The following is a 7,582-nucleotide window of genomic DNA, read 5'->3' on the forward strand; positions in this document are numbered from 1 at the left end:
ACTGCTTAGCTTTGCAAATGTGCTAGCAGTTTTACTGCTGCCAGCAGCATGGTCTGCAAAATCACATTTGGATGACTTGCTCTGTTTATGGATCCAAACCAGTCATAGGTTCGGCTGACAAAAGACTTACAAAATAGTATAGCTGTCTTGGAACGACACTTTATCTTGCCTGTTTAACAGAGGTGAGATGGACAGGTCGAGGCTTTAAAGCCCCCTTAAGTACATGTTGTAAAGGACTCTAGAAATCTCAGGGCTCTAACCAATCAATAGGTGAAATGCTCTAATTAGATTAGGTACCATGCCAGCGTACAGGAGGTCGAGCAGTGGTGTAATAATCGAAGAGGAATGTAGGGAATGTTCTAGGACATATTTTCATAGATGGAGCAATGACATCATCTGCTAGAGATCTAAGATAATTGACAGATCTTTCTTGCTCCGGCAAGTGCACGAGGTGATAATGAGGTTTTCAGGTTTTACTATACTATTGTTTGTGGCATCAGCATTGAGAAAATCAGAGAATCAATTAGGGCTTCCTGTATTGATTCCCCTTGGGCTGTGACCATGGGGGCTGTCATGGTGAGCTCCTTCATCTCAAAAAACAAAAAAGCTTTGTTTTCTCCATTTGATACATTCAACAGACAAAAAAGAGAAAGGCCTAGGAATTTAGGGGTGTGTGTGTATGAGTCTGCATACAATGAACATAGATATCTGTCTTTCCTTATTGATCTTTTGCCATGGAAAGCCATGTACTTTTCGACATGAAAGCTTGCGACAATATGACTTTATTGTTTAATACACATACAACAAACTACTTATTTTAAAAAATATATACATTTATTTTTATCACATATTCATCCCTTTCGTTTCCACAATATCATTTTATTAAGCCACATTATCTCTGATATAGCATTTGTACTTCTGTATGATGTTTGGAAGAGCTCATAAATACCGGTAGTTTGTCAACTGTAGGAAATAATAACAATGATACCTATCGTCTTTTAGGCAGTGGTATGAATGTTGAGAGAACAAAGTTCCTGCCCATAGACTTAACAATCTAAGAGTTATGGAATAAAAAGGAAAAGAGATAGTTAAGGAACAGGAAAAGAAAGGCACTTACTCTGTTACAATTACATAACTGTTTCATGAGCAGGTGCAATGGTCATTGAGGCAGTTCTAGGAGAGGCAGAGCCATTAACAGTTGGTCCTATAGACTGTACTATCTCACTTTTCCCTCTGCTGCAATCAGCTAGAATGACTAATAATCAACAATTCTGGAAAAGGAGCAGCCAAATGGCAGCTGATCCCAATCAAACATCCCAGATGCTATATTTTCCTTAAGAAAGAAAGAAAGCAATTTGCACTTGTAGCTTTCTGTTTTCCCAGCAGTTATACTTGAATGACTTCAAAACATAGTGTTTGTTTTAACGTAGCTGTCCAAGGTAACACATTTGACTATGCAATTCATTGTTCAAGCAGAAATGATTAGTACAGGATGTCTGAATGACTCACTAGCTCAATATCTATATTAAAACGGCTTATGCAGTCACACACTATGATCACTCTTTGGTTGATTTTAAACAACATATGAATTGCAGAATAGCCGGGTGAATTTTTTGCATAAAAACAGTTATGTACCTGTAGGCCTACATACCACTATGTTGTGTGAACAGTCAAGATACAAAACTGGCTATATAAATGGAAGTCAGCCAGCTCTATTTGTACAATTTTATTATTTAAGAAATAGTTGATGCAATGTTGTGATCAGTGTACTGGTACCATGATAAGCACTTGTTCTGTACTTCACATGTATTATAGTCCATATGTATTTTTTCTACATGGAGATCCTGTGATCCATTTCACACATTGTACAAGGGCAAAGCTAGGTTTGCTTGTTAAGCTTACATTCAAGAGGGAGTTGACCCTTTGAAGAGTGTATGATTCATGTGTTTGCCATGTCTATTCTGCATTTGTCAATGTACTTAAAACACCTTAGTGACATGTATTTTTTATATATAAAGGCTAAGTCTGAAAAAGCAACTTTAAAGTGTGGTGACTACATTCCTCAGCTATTTATATTGTTTGCCCCCTATTTGTTTCCGTTGCCTTGCACTAAACTGCCCATTATATAATATATGCAAACACATGCAACTGTAGCCTGTCAGACACTAAAAGAGGAAGCCCCATTTCCAGAGGAGGGCACAGAGTGGAGAAATGGCAGGTGGGGAGGTGGTGTTTAACTCTTCCCGGATCAGCACTTGTGTGTTCCAAATTGTGCAGCTTTTCTGAGGAAAGATCATTTGTCTGTTGGCACCGGGGCCAGACCACACATGAGGCAAGGTGAAGCAACTGCCTCAGGTGCCAGGATCCACAGGGGCAGCAGATCCTGATGTAGCTCTTTATTTCCCCCTTGTTCCTGATATAGATCTTCACTCATCCCTTCCTCCCTGGCAGAGGAGGGCACCAATTTGGGGATTACCTCGGGCACCAAAATGTCTTAGGATGACCCTGGTTGGCACAATACATAATTAAGACAGTTAAAGGTTACTTGCAATGACACTTAGCTTTAATTCAGAGCATTCCAAGTTCAGATTTTAAGTGATTTCCTGATATATGTAGCCTGTTTCCAACATCTATATCTTTTGAAAAACAATTTTGCCCTGACTGAAGTCCCTTGGGTGTTGACGTTGCCTTAGAAACCATATTTTGTCGATATAGTAACAGACTTAGCAGTGAAAGCTGTTAATGCAGCTGGCATTCTATTTCCTCCAAAAGTGCAGAAAGAAAATCAGGACACTTTAAACCTATCTAGACACTTGTAATTTAAATTCCTTAATCTGGATACATCACAGTCTCATGAAATTATCATGGGTTTAAAAAAAGGCTACAGTTGCTCAGAAACAAGGGGGAAAGCTTTGAAATGATTAAAATCACTTTTCTGCCTAAAATTGTCTTCCTCCAAAAAGGACCATGTGTGGGTTACAAGAGGCAACATCTAACACAGCACACTGATATTAATGTAATTAGGAATGCTTACTTTCTGGTGGGTTGTGGCCGTTAGATGAGCACAACTGAGAATCGCAGCAAAAGGTTGCAGTGAAGTGCTCCTGTTCAGTTTCAGTCAACCAGTCTTGCCCATTTCTAGAAATTACACTATTCCATCCCCCCCATTCCCTCTTGTTTTCATTTCCCCAAGAGCCAGCCAGCATTCCGTGGGTCCTGAGCATGCCCCTGTTTGGCAGCTAACAATATTATGTGCCCCATCTACTTGGAGGAAATACTACGTCTATAGGGATTTTGAGCTTTTTGTGCTTCTCCTAGCTAGTACTGCTCTCTTCAGATAGGGGAGGAGGGTTTTTTTTTTTTTACACTTTAACTTGTTACTGCCACTTTAAACACCAATACAGCTTTTAGGGAGCAATTAGTTACGCTATTTGACCTCATATTTATTCCACCCCAGTTAAGCCTTACCAGTGCAGTAACTGAGGACTTTTGTTAAAGCCTGTTTTGATCCCTACCAACTTACTGAAAGGCAGATCTGTTTAGCATTCTAAACTGCCTCTCATTTCTTCTGCCTTAATATTGTAAACACGTTCTTCCCATGTCTTTTTACTCTAAGCCCAGTGATTCAGCTGCCCCAGCAAGTCTTCTGGCCACCAAGCTACACTTCATTTTTTTCAGATCTTCTTTCTGAGTTCGCTTCCTCTGCTGTCTTCTTTTGGTTATCTTGCTGGTGGTTGCTGGCATCTGTCTCCAACTAACACAGACTGATCTTGACTGAATAGCACCCAGCTATATACTCACTTCTTGTGCCCCACCTAGTTGAGCGCCAGCCAATCACACTGCCCAACTAAGAATTCTAAACCTGTAACCACCAATCAGAGTATGCATAGGTTCTAGCCTTCTTTTGCATATTGAGTGTTCTAGCTCCAACCTCTCTCCTCAACTGTCAGTTAAGGACCCTAGTGACAGTTAAACCAACTTTCACCTGACCAGACAGAAGACTTTCATCATCAAACACATTAAAAGATGAAGAAGAGTTTGGATTTGATATCCTGCTTTATCACTACCCTAAGGAGTCTCAAAGTGGCTAACATTCTCCTTTCCCTTCCTCCCCAACAAACACTCTGTGAGGTGAGTGGAGCTGAGAGACTTCAAAGAAGTGTAACTAGCCCAAGGTCACCCAGCAGCTGCATGTGGAGGAGCGGAGACACGAACCCGGTTCACCAGATTACAAGACTACCACTCTTAACCACTACACCACACTGGCTTAATGTCTATTACAATGCAAATGACTGACTATATTACACAGTACCCATTAAAACACATTTTAAACAAGCAGGGCTTCTTCACAGTGCTAAAAAGAAATTTCAGAAATGCAGTGTATCTGTGATTGGGTAGTAGCATATCAAGCACACAACAAAAGTTAGCTGCAACAGGAGTTTTATTGGCGTAGCTCAGAAGAAGGGGCTTTTGCCCAATGCAACACTCTTACTAGCTGAGGTCTTATTTCATGCAGATAGGTATTTCTTCCCAAGTTTGTAGACATTTTAAAAATTACCCTGCCAATGCAAAGGAAGTCCACCTTTATATTATACCCATATTGTAGGGGTGGGTGTGCAGCTGAGAGATGGATAACATCAGGGGTAGCTAATGTGTCCCCCCCCCCTCTCAGGGCTTTTGAACCATAACTTCCATCATGATGACTGCTGGCAATGGAAGTTTTAGCCCACAACATCAGATTGGCTACCCTGGAGTCCTATCAACCCTATATTGTTATATCCATAGTGTGGGTTTGAGGTGAGCTGATAAGAGAACAGTATGTGACACACTCCGGCAATGTAGTCCGATGTTGTCATGCAGTCTCCTGGTGTGCTGAGTTTTCTAGGGAAATGCACTGGATGGGGTGTGAAGTTGATTATAACACCAGCACAGAGATAGGTGGGGGTGATCAATGCCTTTTTCCACCCATGGGAGAAAACAGGACCTCTAGTAGGTGCGTGTGTGAATTCTGATTGCAAGAACACCCAAAAGTGTCACTTCTCCTTCCTTAGTACTGTTTCAGCAACCAATTTCACCGCCCTCTGCCTGCCTTTCCCATAAAAACAGCAACCCTGAAACCACCATAGGCAGGTTTGAGACTTTGGTTTGTTAAACAGCGCTTGAAAGTGCTTTAGCAGAAGTAGTCTGCACTGCACCCCTCTGCACATCGATGGATGAGCTCATCCTGCCACTGCTCTTGGCTAGGCAGCTGCAGGGGTTGGTCTGACCTGTCTGGGAGACTAGAACAGCAATGGCAAATGTTTGCTATGGAAACATGTGGAAAAGTCTTCTTCAACCAGCTGTAGGCACACAGTGACTGAAAGCTTGAGTAGTGGGAAATGGGGAAGTACTTGCTCCACTTGCTCCCCATTAGTCATCCCTGAGCCTACCAGAAGCAGGAAGAGGCAAGCTCAACTAGGAGTAAGCAAAACTCTTCATGCACTTAAGGTACTTTATTCTCTTTTGCAAAATACCCAGGTCTCCCATACTGTGTAAGTTTCCAAATGTCATGAAATGTGACTTTAAGCAGTACTGGTGGGCATACACTGAAGGGAAATACACAGATGTATTGTACGAGTGTGTGCACATAAACATCATATACTACTGCACGGTTTCAAGTTTTCCTTAGGAAAAAAACCCCAAATATAGTTTTAACTGCATGTGCATGCACATCTGCAAATTTTGTGAGTTGGTTTGTTGTTAGGGGTGGAGAAGGAGGCCCATTAGAGCCTCCGGCAAATCAGTATATTGCAGCTTAACCCACCTCACAATATGGTTGTAAAGAATGATGAGAATTAATGGGAATTAATTGTACAATTTTATTGAGAATAAGCCCCAATGTAAGGCTGGCTTCTGAGTACAGTATGCTTAAAATTAGGCTATAAAGCATTTTGCATGCAGATACTTTTTACGTGCAACAGCTACTACACTTATATAAAGTATAGATTACATGCTACTCCAATGAAGTTTATTCCATTTAAAACTAAAAACACCACCAGGATTCATTTCGGCACTTGCTTGCATGACTAGGCACACCCAAATGCTTAATTATGCACACCGACAAGTTTGGTTTTTACTGACAAGGAATTACAGGGTGTACTGCGTGCAAACCCTATGCGCATTGTTTTGTAATGTACTTAGCAAAGAATGACGTGGGCCCGGTGTGCAAGAAATACCTTCCTACATATATTGGGGAGAACTAGAACTGCAAGATTTCAGGGATGGGTATAGCTGGGTAGTAAGTTTATGAATGGTAGTTAAAGCTTGTGTTGCCAATGCTGATTCTTTCAATCATTAAATGTCATGCAGAAACCCAGCTACGAAGCTTTCCAGGAAGAAAGGTGCAGCAATTGGGTGGGGAAGCATCCCCCAACGAGAAAAGTTGGCAACCTTTAGTATAAGCCATTTTGCTTCAAGGTTCACATGTCAACATTTACAGCGCAGTTCTATACATGTCTACTCAAAGGAAGTCCCATAGTTCAATGAGATTCATTTGTTAAAATATTTGTTAACTACTGTTACAAGTATAAACATGTACATCTGCCATATCTTTGGAACAAACATGGAAGGCGAGGATGAACAGCTATGTTTTTACAGGCCATATGGTTGATGCCTGCAGCATATCCCAGGTACGTGTATATAGAATTGCAGTGTTGTTTACATATACAGTATAAATAATCCACTCCAAACTTTCTACTACTGCCATAATTAGGATGATGAACCCCACTCACTTCCGACAGAATGCTCATGGTACATGACAAGTATTATTATTATTATTATTATTATTATTAATTTGTATAGTGTCCTTCATCAGAAGATCACAGGATGGTTCACAACATAAAAATAAAACATGAGAACACAAAATACACAGTAAAACAAAAAAAGAAACAAATCAATAACACCCCCCAAACACATTTAAAAGCCTTAAGAATGTTAATCAGCTAAAGGCCTGATTGTAGAGAAATGTTTTTGCCTAGCACCTAAAGATATGTAATGAAGGCATCAGGCAAACCTCCCTGGGGAGAGAGCATTCTACAAAGGTGAGCTACTGCAGATAAGGCCCATCTTGTGTGGACACCCTCTGAACCTCACATGAAGAAGGGCCTCAGATGATGATCACAGGTTCTGGGATGGTTCATGTGGGGAGAGGTGGTCCTTGAGGTATAGCCATCCTGAGCCCTTCCAAGATTCATAGGTCAAATTGGGTCCAGAAACTAATTGCCAGCCAGTGCAAATATGGCTGGGATCAGTGTGTTATGCTCAAACCGTCTCTACATTCAACAGGTGTAGGTTTCTCCATCACTGCATTTCCATGTAAGTGGGGGCAGAGTGTCAGGTCAGCAAAGCCCTATTATGCGCGGTTGGGTCGACGCCCGAGTAAACGAGCACAGCACCGGGTGTCTCAAACAGCAGCATAACCCGCCCACCCCCACTCCACGCCGATGAGGTGCAAGCAAGGAACTTAGTCACTAACTTCCACATCGTCTGCCTCCTGGGCGCAGATCTCCTCCGTCGTCCAAACCGAACTACTTCCCTTCTGCAG

Source organism: Lacerta agilis, chromosome 6, assembly GCF_009819535.1.
Source record: "Lacerta agilis isolate rLacAgi1 chromosome 6, rLacAgi1.pri, whole genome shotgun sequence".
Classification (NCBI taxonomy): domain Eukaryota; kingdom Metazoa; phylum Chordata; class Lepidosauria; order Squamata; family Lacertidae; genus Lacerta; species Lacerta agilis.